Source organism: Macrotis lagotis, chromosome X (genome assembly GCF_037893015.1).
Source record: "Macrotis lagotis isolate mMagLag1 chromosome X, bilby.v1.9.chrom.fasta, whole genome shotgun sequence".
Lineage (NCBI taxonomy): Eukaryota > Metazoa > Chordata > Mammalia > Peramelemorphia > Peramelidae > Macrotis > Macrotis lagotis.
The window spans coordinates 697,469,430-697,482,283 of record NC_133666.1 but is presented as its reverse complement, the minus strand read 5'-3'; the positions used below and the strand labels follow the sequence as shown (position 1 = coordinate 697,482,283).

The following is a 12,854-nucleotide window of genomic DNA, read 5'->3' as shown; positions in this document are numbered from 1 at the left end:
GAAAAAAAAAAAAAAAAATATATATATATATATATATATAGATAGATAGAGAGAGAGAGAGAGAGAGAGAGAGAGAGAGAGAGAGAATATATTATCTATAGAATATATGTAGAATTGCCAACTCCAAGTCAAGAGTTTATCTTCAAAGCTCTCTGGGCTTCCTGGGGGTCTGTTGTTCTACTTGGCCCTAGGGAAGAACTAGGAATAACCAATGGGGGAGGAGGTGCTAAGAGGCCAATGGAGGCTTGAAATCAGGAGTCACACCATCCCAAAATGAAATGGGCTGTCCCCAGGGGGTGCTAGTGTTCAAGCTCTCCTCTTCACATTAATCATTTTTTTAAACTATTTTTTTAGGTTTTTTTGCAAGGCAATGGGGTTAAGTGGCTTGCCCAAGGCCACACAGCTAGGTCATTATTAAGTGTCTGAGGGCAGATTTGGTCCTCCTGACTCCAGGGCCGGTGCTCTATCCACTGCGCCACCTAGCCGCCCCTCTTCACATTAATCATAACCATGATGATCACCAAAATGAGAGAAAGCACCGATTTTGTGCTTGAAGTTTTACAGAGTCGTTTACCAAAAGATTCTAGGTGATCACTGTAGGTCTGACAGATGAAGAAACTGAGGGACAGAAGTTAGGGAAGTGTCTCACCAGGGTCACCTAACTATCAGGGATCTGAGGATCGAGCCATCAACCAGAGTTGCCTCTGGAGAAGAAGGCCCTTTGAAATCAGAGATCCTCTAACTCCAGCCTCTTCCCCTGAGTGAATAATGTGGGCCAATCCCTTGGCTTCTGGGGATGTTTGACCTGCCATTTGTAAAATGCTTTCCTCAGTTTTCATCCAGTCCTAAACCCTAGGTTCCTTTGCTTCCCACAGGTGCTTTGCTCAAGGCTTTTATAAACTAACAGTGACAGAGAAACATTGTTAAAAATAGCAAGAGAAAAACAAGTTATAAGAATTGTTAAAAGGTCTGATAGTTCTTCAAGAATTCATTAATAAATCATGAAAGGGTAAAGAACTGGGCTTGAGATGGAAATGTGTGTTGGGGGGAGGAGTAGGAGACAGAAAACCCAAGATGTGCCCCTCCATCTTTATCTGGAGTGTGGATCTCTTTCCCAAATCCAATTACAACTCCGGCCAGCCAAATCTCACTTTCACTTACATTTTGGCACTTGGGTGTGAGCCAGCAGGCAGTTTTGGTTACCTACTGACAACCTGGTGGTTCTCTCTGCTTGCCTGCAGCCTGCCAGTCACCAAGCCTGGCAACTCTGCCCCCATCCACACCCCAGGGCTGACCGGCTAGCCTAGCACCTCTGAGGAGCCAGAAGCAGAGTAATGGCTTGTGGGGTCCAAGAGATGTCCCATAACCTTGGAATCTCAGTCTACACAAAAAGAGGTAAATGAACTGATGAGCACGTGCTGGCTCTGTCATTCCTCTACTCATGATCTTTCTTTCTTTTTTTTTTTTTAGGTTTTTTGCAAGGCAAATGGGGTTAAGTGGCTTGCCCAAGGCCACACAGCTAGGTCATTATTAAGTGTCTGAGACCGGATTTGAACCCAGGTACTCCTGACTCCAAGGCCGGTGCCTTATCCACTACGCCACCTAGCCGCCCCAACTCATGATCTTTCAATAGGTCCTTAAGTTTCCCATAAATGAAATACCAATTCCTCTCCGAGGCCATTAAGGCACTTCACAATCTGATGCAATCCTACTCCCCCAGCCTTATGGCTTTATTATTTTCCTTACCATTTCTCCCTGCCTCCAAAGCTAGTCATGACCCTTCACCCTCTCAGACTTTGCACAGAACTTTTTATCATAAAGGTCCAGCCCCTCACCCCTACCATTACTACTTGTACTTATGTTTGCTGAGAATAGCAGGGGGCTGAGAGTTGAATAAGAAATAGCTGTGGGGATCAATGGTCTTGACAGCAAGGACCTGAGCCAGGCTAGGAATGAAAAGTAGGCAAAATGTGAGCAACAGTTCCTGCATCTTACAAACCTTACTTTTATCTGAGACAGACAAAGGCAGGTTGGAGAGAGACACAGAACCAGGGCCAGACAGACACACAGACACACAAGAGGCACACAGACACACACACTCTCCCATTTGGTGCAGAAAATATATCCATTTCACCAGGGAAATAGTGAGCAAGAGAGGGAAGGCATTACAAAGGATAATTCCAGGAAACCACCACTAGCAAATATGCTTCCTGACCTAAAGGATGGATTTAGAGGGGAAAAAAACAAAACAAAACCAGACTTTAAAGAGGCATCCATCGATGGAAGTGGGACTACTATAATGGAAGTGGGACTACTATAATGGGCATGGTGCCATCACATCAATCAAAAATGATGGCAGTCAATCCTGGTCAGGGTGTACTGAGACAGGAGGCGATTCAAACAGAGATCAGGAAAGCTGAAGCCCAAGTCTGTGACTGCCCTCCTGACACAGATGGAAGGGACCCAAGGTGGACAAAGATACACATTTACCTCTTCTTATTTTTTCCTTTTTCTCAGGTTTTTTTTTTAAACAGGGAAGAGGGAGATGTTACCAAGGGTGATGCCAAAAGAGAAGCAAGACTGTCAGACACAGACAAAGAAGCAGAGGGATTCTTCCTCTTGAGAAGGGAACAGAAGGAAGTTCAGAAGGGCACAAACTAACAAGACAGTTTTGAAAATAACATGTGGATCTCAATCCTTTGAAAAAAGCAAGTTGTCTGACATGGAAGCACAATACCCTTCTGAGTAACTCTGAGCGTGGAAATCCTCTTTTTGGGTATTTAAATTCAAAGTAAAAAATGAAAATTAGAAAGAACTCTCCATTACCAGGTTCCTTCTATTATGTGAATTCACAATAAATAATAAAGCTTGCTAATGGTTCCTGAAACACGTCTGCTTGGAAGTGAGAGGGTCTGACTGGAGTGCCTCTGCCTCTGCTGACGACTGTCTCTGGGACTCTGTCCAGGGCCCTGCCTTCTCTTCCGGCAGTCTCCCAGGCCCCCTCAGACGCCAGGTCTACTATCCTTTGTTCAAAGCCTTCAGCCAGGCACAAAAAAAAAAAGGACTGCATCCTTCCACAAAGGAAGGATGACGACCAGAGTCCTAAGTCTCAACTTCTCTCAACTGTAAAATGAGGGAGCGCTACACTTAATGCACTTTTGAGTAATCATTTCCAATCCTAATCTAAGACACTATGTTTCCAATAAAACTCCTGAACAAATAACTTTAGTAAAACAGGCTTCAAACTTTGAAGAAGATACTTTTATACTCTCAACAATGACTGAAGGTCTCTCTCCCAGCTTTTTGAGTGGGTTCTGCTACTAAACACTTTCTATATTAGAAGTTCTACTACTCAGAATTATCATGAAAATTATAGCTCTGGGGCGGCTGGGTGGTGCAGTGGATAAAGCACCAGCCCTGGAGTCAAGAGTACCTGAATTCAAATCCTACCTCAGACACTTAATAATTAACTAGCTGTGTGACTTTGGGCAAGTCACTTAACCCCATCTGCCTTGCCAAAAAACCTAAAAAAAAAAAAAATAGTTCCAACCCTCTGAAATAGCATGAGGGGAGGGCCAGGACAAACTGAAGCACTGACCACACAGGGCCACAGTGTGGTCCTTAATGCAAAGAGCACCTTTAGGAAAGAAGAAGCAGCAAAGAGGAGCCAAGAGGCCAATCCATGCACAGCAGCCTGACCAAAGGCAAAAGACCAGTAATGAGTCCAGGGGGGAGAGGTGGCCAGGCCAGTGATGGAGTTGCGAGGCCTGGCAGAGAACAGAACATGTTTCCCCTGAAGGAGAACATTGGGGACACATAATTAAGGCATTCAAATGTCACCTAGCTTGTCTGGCAGAAGAAGGCAGAGCCATGAGAAGAGGCTAAGGACTCCCATGGAAGGAACTCAAGCTCACGCTGCCCAACAGGACCATGGGTTGGCCCCAAGGGGCTAAGGCCCTCGAATGCACTTCCTGCCTGGCATAGCTAAGGTCACCTGATCCCTTTGCTTCCCCAGCTCTAATCTGGGAAGCAGAAAATTCTGGGTGCCTGGCTGGTCCCCACCAGCCCCTGGATGGAGGGAAGAGCCATGGCACTACTCTGACTGCCACCAAGGGTAGCCTCTTCTGGATCTTCCCTTGGCTGTTTACAGCTCCTTCCAATGAGATGGGAAACCCTTTGGTAAGGGACTCTCTCCCTTACCCACCCATCTAACCCAAAGGCTGTGGACCCTTAGGACTACCAGGCCTCTCCCTGGTCCCTCAATTTCAAAGTGTGAGCAGTGGTGATCTAGATGCTTCTAATTGTCTGACCAGTCCCAGCCTATGCTCAATAAAGGCCTTTTCATTCCTTCCCTGCAAAGCTCTCCACTGTTTCTATCCACCCTGTGAAATGGTACAGGGCAACTGGCACCACATCTCCTGCCCATGCCTTCTCTAACACTACCAAGGCCATGGCGCTCTGACTGGGAGGACCCTAGCAAGCAGCATCATGAGCTCATCTCCTTCCAATCAGCATCTGCAAACTAGCTTCCCTGCATTTGGTACCAATGCCCACCATTCTCCCAAGACTTGGCTGGGCAGCACCTGGCAAAGCTTTAGCAGGTTCAGGAACAGACTTCCCTGCCATTGTGAATAACTAGATGAGGCTATGCGCAGAGGCACTATTTGCTCACCAGAGGATCACCTCTTCCCCACACAGTATCAGAACAGGCCAAGTAGAAGCTAATGGCTCCATGAGACATCAAGAAACAAATAAAGTGGAAAGACTGGGGGGAAAAAAAGGAAAATGTAAACTAACTCACTAGAAAAAACAACTGATCTGGAAAACAAATTAAAGAGTTATTGGGGGGCAGCTAGGTGGCGTAGTGGATAAAGTACCGGCCTTGGAGTCAGGAGTACCTGGGTTCAAATCCGGTCTCAGACACTTAATAATTACCTAGCTGTGTGGCCTTGGGCAAGTCACTTAACCCCATTTGCCTTGCAAAAAAACCTAAAAAAAAAAGAATTATTGGACTGCCTGGAATCCATGATTAAAAAAAAAGCGTAGAATGCTCAATCATATTTTGAGCAAGGGAAAACACCAATCCTGGCCACTTCCTCCTCTAGACATGACCCTATTAGTCACTGTTTTTTAAGTCTTTATGACTTCACCCAAGCTATTTGCTACACTTAAAAGTGACTTCTCTTAGGCTGTTAAAATACTTACCACACTCAAATGTCATGCCATTCATAAAGTTTTCCCAGTTGGCCCTGATGAACTTCCCATTCAGACTTCACAGTGCCCTTTGCTTTGCTCTTTTTAAGTAAGTACTCTAGCTAGCTAGCTGAGTTCTGGTACATCATAGAAGCAGAGATCAAAAGAAATTGAAAGAGTTCATCAATCACCTCCTGGAAGAGGTGTCAAAAATCCAAACTCCCAGGAATAGTAGATCCAAATTCCAGAGCTCTTAGGTCAAGAAAACATTATAAGCAGCCAGAAAAGACACAATTCAACTATCACAGAGCCATAATCAGGAGAACACAAGATTTAGCAGCTTCCATGGTTAAGGAGGCAGATAACTTAAAATAGATATCCTGGAAGGCAAAGGAACTAGGTTACAATCAAAAATAATCTACCCAACAAAACCACACACAACTGTAAAGGGGGAACAGGGACAATCCATAAAACTTAGGATTTTCAAGCACTTCTGATGAAAAAAACCAGAAGGGAATAGCAAATCTGATTAAAACACCAGACTCAAGAGAAGCGTAAAAAGGTAAACATGAAAAAAGAAATCAAAAGGGACTTAATTTTTAAACCTTTTACATTCTTACATGGGGAGAAGATACATGTAACTTCTAAGAGTTTCATTAAGTTTAGGAGAAGTCTACATGCATAGAGAGAATGGGTAGGAATCTGTTGGGATAATCTCAAAAAAAAAAATGGAAGGTTGAGAAAGGAATTTACTGGGAGAAAAAGGAAGAGGAATAATGGGGAAATTATTTCAAAATAAAGAGGAAAACAAGGGAAGAGTTTTTACAATGGAGGGAAAAATTGGGGGGAGCAAATAACACTTGAACCTCACTCTTATCTGAACTGGTTCAAAGAAGGAACAATAAATACATATACACACAGAGGAATAGAGAAATTCATCTTACCCAACAGGTAAATGGGAGAGGAATGGATGGCAAGAGGGAGCCTGGATTAAAAGTCAACTCTGCTACTCAACCACTTAATCTCTCCCGGAGGTTTATATGCTCCTTTGAAATAGAGATAATAATACCAATAATAACTCAAGTTACTGTAAAGAAATTACCTTGTAACTTTAGGTCACTTTAGAAATGTGAGGGGTCACTGCTTGTCATGTCAATTAGATGACAAAAAGCAGGGAGGGGTAGTAGGAATCCTGGATCCAGCACTACCACTACTGGGTCTATATCCTGAAGAGATCATGAAAAAAAGAGATCAAGGGTAAAAATCCCACATATACAAAATTATTCATAGCAGCTGTTTAAAGTGACAAAGAATTGGAAATTGAGTGAAGGTCCATCACTTGGGGAATGGTGAAATAAATTGTGGTATATGTATGTGATGGAACGCTATTGTTCTATAAGAAATCATGAAAGAAGAGATTTCAGTAAAGCCTGGAAAGACTTGCATGAAATAAAACTGAGAGAAATGTGTAGAACCAGAAGAACATTCTACACACCAACAACATGCGGTGATAGTAAGTCATGATTGGACTTGTACATTTCAGCAATGTAATAATCAGGGACAATTTTGGGGGGATTTGTGATGAAGAATACCATCCATAGCCAGAAAGGGAACTGTGGAATTTAAACGAAGACCAAGCTTATCTCTAATTTTTAAATGTTGTCTTATGTATTCTGTAATTTTGCTATCTTTAAAGGAAAGTCTTCTTTCTTCATTTTGGATCTGATTCTTCTCTCATAATACTTTCAACTTAGATCTAATGCTTATCACGGATGCAAATGTAAAACCTATATCAGATTGACTTCTATTGGGGAGAGGAAAGGGAGGGAGAAAAATTGTAAAACTTAAAACCTTGCCAAAAAATAATTAGTAAAAACATTGTATGTAATTAGAAAACAAATTAAATACATAATAAAGAAGTAGGAATTCAAAAGGATCTTGGGCAAGGATACTATCGCTAATAAAATTAAATTTATATTGAGAAAAATGAAAGCTCACAAAACCAGTCACACAAAGTAGAAAATGGGGTTTAGTGTGCCTTGGTTATCATTCATCTGAATGGAAAGTTATGGAAGTTCAATTAGGCCACAGAGCACTAAGCCTGGATCCCTCTGGAGGAGGGGGGGACAAAGCCTAATCCACAAGCAGTGTTTAGAATACCTGAAGGTTTGGAAAGCACTTTACAAAATGTGCCAGCTCACTTAATCCTCATAACAACCCTGTGAAATCCATGCTATTGCTGCCTTCACTTTATAGTTGGGAGCGGGTTCAATTTTGGTGTCAAGAGTGGGACACAGGAAGAGCTTAAGGCAGAACCTGAGTTGTCTTCCTGGATCCGCAAGGGCTCTACTTCTGTGCTGTCTAGTAAGCTCCAAAAGCTAAAAAGAAGCATCACCTTGGATGTCATCTCGTCCAGCCCTTCCATTTTAAAGATGACAAAACCAGGAATGACTGCTGCATAATCAGTCAGGCAGGGAGTGGTAGAGCTAGGATTTTTAACCAATGTCAAATCCTGCAATCTTCCCACTATACCACAAAGGGTAAAGGTCAGGAGAAGAGGGACAGGAGATGGGGGAGACCTGTGACAGGGAGGTTGGTTCATGAGTAGAGTTGCAACTAGGATGGTGGCCATGAGAAAAGGGGAGGGACATGAGAGTAGTTGTGGAGTAAACGCCACCAGATCTGCTCACTCATTGGAGTATGGAGGAGTGAAGAGTGGACTCAATAGAAGGCGCTAAGGCTGTCAACCTGGATGGCAGTGCCATTGCCAAAGATTAGGAAAGTTCCGAAGAGTAGGTCTTGAGGTAAAAGGTATATCAACCAAGACAGAGATCCAGACTGCCATCCTGTCCTATATCCTTCACTACACTTGTAGTCTCTGTTCCTTCTTCCTTCTCCAACCTGTGCACTCAGGCTCCCAATTTCATTACTCAACCAGAACTTCTTTCCCCAAAGTCCCCAAAGAACACAAGACCAATCTGACAGTGGGTCTTCAGGCCCCACTTTGACTGAAACTATTGGCTGCCCTTATCCTCCCAGATTCTTTCTCTTTGCTGTCTCCTCTATTCATTCTCACTGCTAGCTCTTCTTTCATCACCCTTGTCCCATCTGTGGACATTCCTCAAGGCATTCCTGAGTCACCTTCTCTCTCCATACCCTCCCTTGGTGACCTGATCAGCTCCAGTAGATTTAATGATAACAGATCTACATCTATACCTTGCCCTAATCTCTCCACTGAGCTTCAGGATCACATCATTAACTGCATACTGAACAGAGCTGTCAGCTGGTCCAGCCTGGAGAGCTACAGAGAAATAGGCCCCCAAAGCTATTAAACTGTGGCGATCCCACTCCAGAAGGCCCAAAGAATGAGAAAAAAAGACACTAATATACCAAAATATTGATGGTGGCTCTGTGGCAAGGATGAAAAATGGAAAACTATGGTGATGCCTATCAACTGGGGAATGCATGAAAAAGTGATGGAAGTCTACTGAGCTGTAAGATATGTTGATGAGGATGGTTTCAAAAATAAACTGGAGATTTATATGAATGAATACAGAGTGAGTCTGGGGAGCAATTTATTCAATAGCCAACAGTAAATAACTACAAGACTTCAGAACTCTGATCAACACAATCAAAGTTCTGGGGCTCATGATGAACATGTTACCCACCTCAGGACAGAGTGTTTATGGAGATAATAATAGCACTTGCCTCCCCGGGCTGCTGTGAGGATCAAACGCAATCATAATTGTAACATAGTCAGCAAAATGCCTACAACATAATAAACACTGTGGAAAAGTTGTTGCTGTTGAGTTGTTCCAATTGTGACCCCACTTGGAGTTTCTTGGCAAAGATACCAGAGGGATTTGTGCCATTTCCTTCTCCAGATGATTTTATAGCTAATGAAACTGCAGCAAAAAGGGATAAGTGACCTGTCCAGGATTCTACTACTGGGAAGTGTCTGGGGTCAAATTTGACCTCAGGTCTGCCGGTCTCCAGGCCTAGCACTCTATCCACTGCACCATGCACTGCTCTTTTAAATTTTAGCTATTTTAATTAATGTTGTTCCTGGACATAAACAACACAGGAATTTATTTTACTTGACTCTACATGCTTGAAATAGGGCTTTTGTTTTTTCATGCTTTCCCAAATGGAAGAAGAGAAATCAGATCTTTACTTGAAAAAATAAATTTTAATTAAAAAAATGGGGGGCGGCTAGGTGGCACAGTGGATAAAGCACTGGCCCTGGAGTCAGAAGTACCTGGGTTCAAATCTGGTCTCAGACACTTAATAATGACCTAGCTGTGTGGCCTTGGGCAAGCTACTTAACCCCATTTGCCTTGCAAAAACCTTTAAAAAAAAAAAAAAGAATCATAGGGAAGGTGGAATTAATATGACCAAAAAAAGGCAGGGATTTGCCTGACCTCATTCCTCAACCACTACAAATACCTTTAAATAATGACTCTAGCCAAATTCTAGAGTGAGTGGCAGCATCCACAAAAAGACCGAGTGAAACAACTTTCTAGCCCAAGACTACCTGGAAGATCCAAGGGAAAGGTCTGTTACAACGAGGTTGGAAAGGGCCCACAGTGCAGCCTGGGTTCTGCCAGAGCGAACCAGCTCCAGCCATCCAGGAAAAGACTGCAGGGCACCTGGGTACATGGCAACAATGCTGATTTCCAGACTTCTGGGCCTGGGGATTGCCAAGGACAACTTGGAAGGTCAGCAGGAAAACTCCGCTGCACCACCAGTTCAGGTCTCAGCAGAGACCCTGCCCCTGGGGACCTGGGAAGTAGGCCTAGGGAGTCACCCAGCAGGGAGCCACCGGACAGCTGCTTCCAGAGAGCTCAGTTCAGGGATGGTAAGGGGATCAGGGCAGATTGCAGAAGTTTCTCTATTTCTGAGGCAGGACTCTGACTGCACAATTTCAGATCCAGGTTGCAGTCTGGGGACTCAAGTCTCAGGAAAGGAGCAGAAGCACAATAGACCTCCCAGCCTGCAGCAGAGTTGGGACTCTCCTCATGTTCCAGGGCAGAGGGGAGGGCTCGTGGTCACCCACAGACCAGAACACAGGCCAGGAGAGCAATCAGAGTCTCTCATAAGACCTTGGAGGAATTGAGAACTTGCAGGTCTGGGGGTGGGGAGGGGGGGAAGGGGAGGAAAGGGAGAGATTATCCTTGAAAATAGCTCCAAAAACCCTCAAAAGCTTGGGACAGTATGACCTCCACCCTGGAAGCAGAGCTTCACCTTAACAGAGTTAAACTCAAGTTATAGGCTGGGAAAATAAGCAAATAACAGAAGGGAAAAAATCTGACTGTAGAAATTACTCTGGTCCTATGGAGGATCAAAATACCCACTCAGAACACAATAAAAGTCAAAGTTTCTGAATCTAAAGTCTCCAAGAAAAATGAGAATTGCTCTCAGGCTATGAAAGAGCTCAAAAAAAAATTGAAAATCAAATAAGTAGAAGAAAAATTGAGAAGAGAAGTGAGAGAGCTGCAAGAAAATGAAAACCAAGTCAGCAGCTTGGTGAAGGAGATACAAAAAAAACTGAAGAAAATAACATCTTAAAAACCAGTTTGAATCAAATGGGAAAAGCAGTCCAAAAGGCCAATAAGGAGAAGAATGCCTTAAAAAGCATAATTGCTCAGATGGAAAAGGAGATACAAAAGCTCTCTGAAGAAAATGATTCCTGGGGCAGCTAGGTGGTGTAGTGGATGGAGAACTGACCTTGGAGTCAGGAGTACCTGGGTTCAAATCCAGCCTCAGACACTTAATAATTACCTAGCCATGTGGCCTTGGGCAAGCCACTTAACCCCATTGCCTTGAAAAAAAAATCTTAAAAAAAAAAAGAAAAGAAAACGATTCCTTAAAATGTAGAGTTAAGGGGAAGCTGATGACTTAGTGAGAAATTAACAATAAAATAAAATGTAAAAAATGAAAAACTAGAAGAAAATATGAAATATCTCATTGGAAAAACAACTGACCTGGAAAACACATCCAGGAGAGATGATTTAAAAATTATTGGACTGGGGGCAGCTAAGTGGTGAAGTAGACAGAGCATTGGCCCTGGAGTCAGCAGGACCTGAGTTCAAATCCAACATCAGACACTTAATAATTACTTAGTTTTGTGAACCTGGGTAACTCACTTAACCCCACTGCCTTGCAAAAACAAACAAAAAACAAACAAAAATTATTGGACAGGACAGCTAAGTTGAAGGGTGAGTAGAGAACTGCCCTGGAGTCAGGAGGACCCAAGTTCAATTTTGACCTCAGACACTTAATAATTACCTAGCTGTATGGCTCTGGATAAGTCATTTAAACCCTTTACCTTGGAACGCCCCCCCCAAATATTATTGGACTACCTGAAAGTCATGACCAAAAAAAAAAAAAAAGAGCAAGCCTAGACTTCATTTTTGAAGAAATTCTCCAGGAAAACTGCTCTGATGGAAACTGAAAGAATCCATCTAACACCTAAAAGAAATCCCAAAATGAAAACTGCCAGGAATATTAAAGTCAAATTTCAGAACTCCAAAGTCAAGGAGAAAATATCACAAGCAACCAGAAAGAAACAATTCAAATATCAGGGAGCTAGTTAGGATAGCACAAGATTGAGCAGCATCTACATTAAGGACTGGTAGGACTTGGAATATGATATTCCAAAAGGCAAAAGAGCTTGGATTACAACTGAGATTCAACTACCAGCAAAACTAAACATCTTCTTTCAGGGGAAAAGATGGATTCAACAAAACAGGAGAATTTCAAACTTTCCAGAGGAAATGACAAGAGCTGAAGAGAAAGTCTGCTCTTCAAGTACAGGATTCAGGTGAAGCATAGAGAGGGTGGATGGGAATGGTAAATCATGAGGAATTTAATGATGTTGAACTGGATTTATTCCTGCATGGGAAGATGAAACTGATAACTCATATGAACCTTTTCATTATTAGGGCTGTTCGAAGGAGCATATGCAGACAAGGCAAAGGAGGGGGCTGAATATGAAGGCACAATATATTACAAAAATGGAATTAATGTGTGAGAAAGGGAAAGAAGAGGTAAAATGGGGCAAATTATTTCACATTAAAGACGCAAGAAAAAGATTTAGCAGTAGAGCGGAAGATGGGGAAAGTGAGCGGGACTGTGTCATCAGAAGTGGTTCAGAGAGGGAATAACATACACATTCAATAGGGTATAGAAATCTATCTTACCCTAGAGGAAATAGGAAAGGAAAGGGATGAGGAGCAGAGGCGAAAGGAGAGTGGGAAGATCAGAAGGTAGTCAGATGCAACTCACTTTTGAGAGAAAGGGTGAAAGGAGAGAGAATAGAATAAATGGGGGCAGGGAATAAGATTGAGGGAAATACAGCTAGCATTATAGCAACTGTAAGAGGAAAAAAAAATGTTGAGGCAATTTCTCTGATGGATTTATGATAAAAAATGCTATCCACTCCAAGAACAATGCTGAATGCAGACTGAAGCATGCTTTTCCCCCTCTCACTTTATTTTTCTTGAGATTCTTTTTCTGTGTGTGTGTGTGTGTGTGTGTGTGTGTGTGTGTGTGTGTGGTGGTGGGAAGGGGTGCTGTTAAGTTTACTTTTGCAACATGACCATTGTGGTGGTGGTGTTTTTCATGGCTACACATTTTTAACCTATACCAAGTAACTTACT

General features: G+C 42.8%; 1 protein-coding gene across 2 annotated transcripts in view; it reads right to left on the bottom strand.

The window, feature by feature from the left end:
- Positions 1 to 12,854, bottom strand: part of UBE2L3 (ubiquitin conjugating enzyme E2 L3) — a 53,565-nt gene that overhangs the window by 11,655 nt on the left and 29,056 nt on the right. The window lies entirely within an intron of this gene.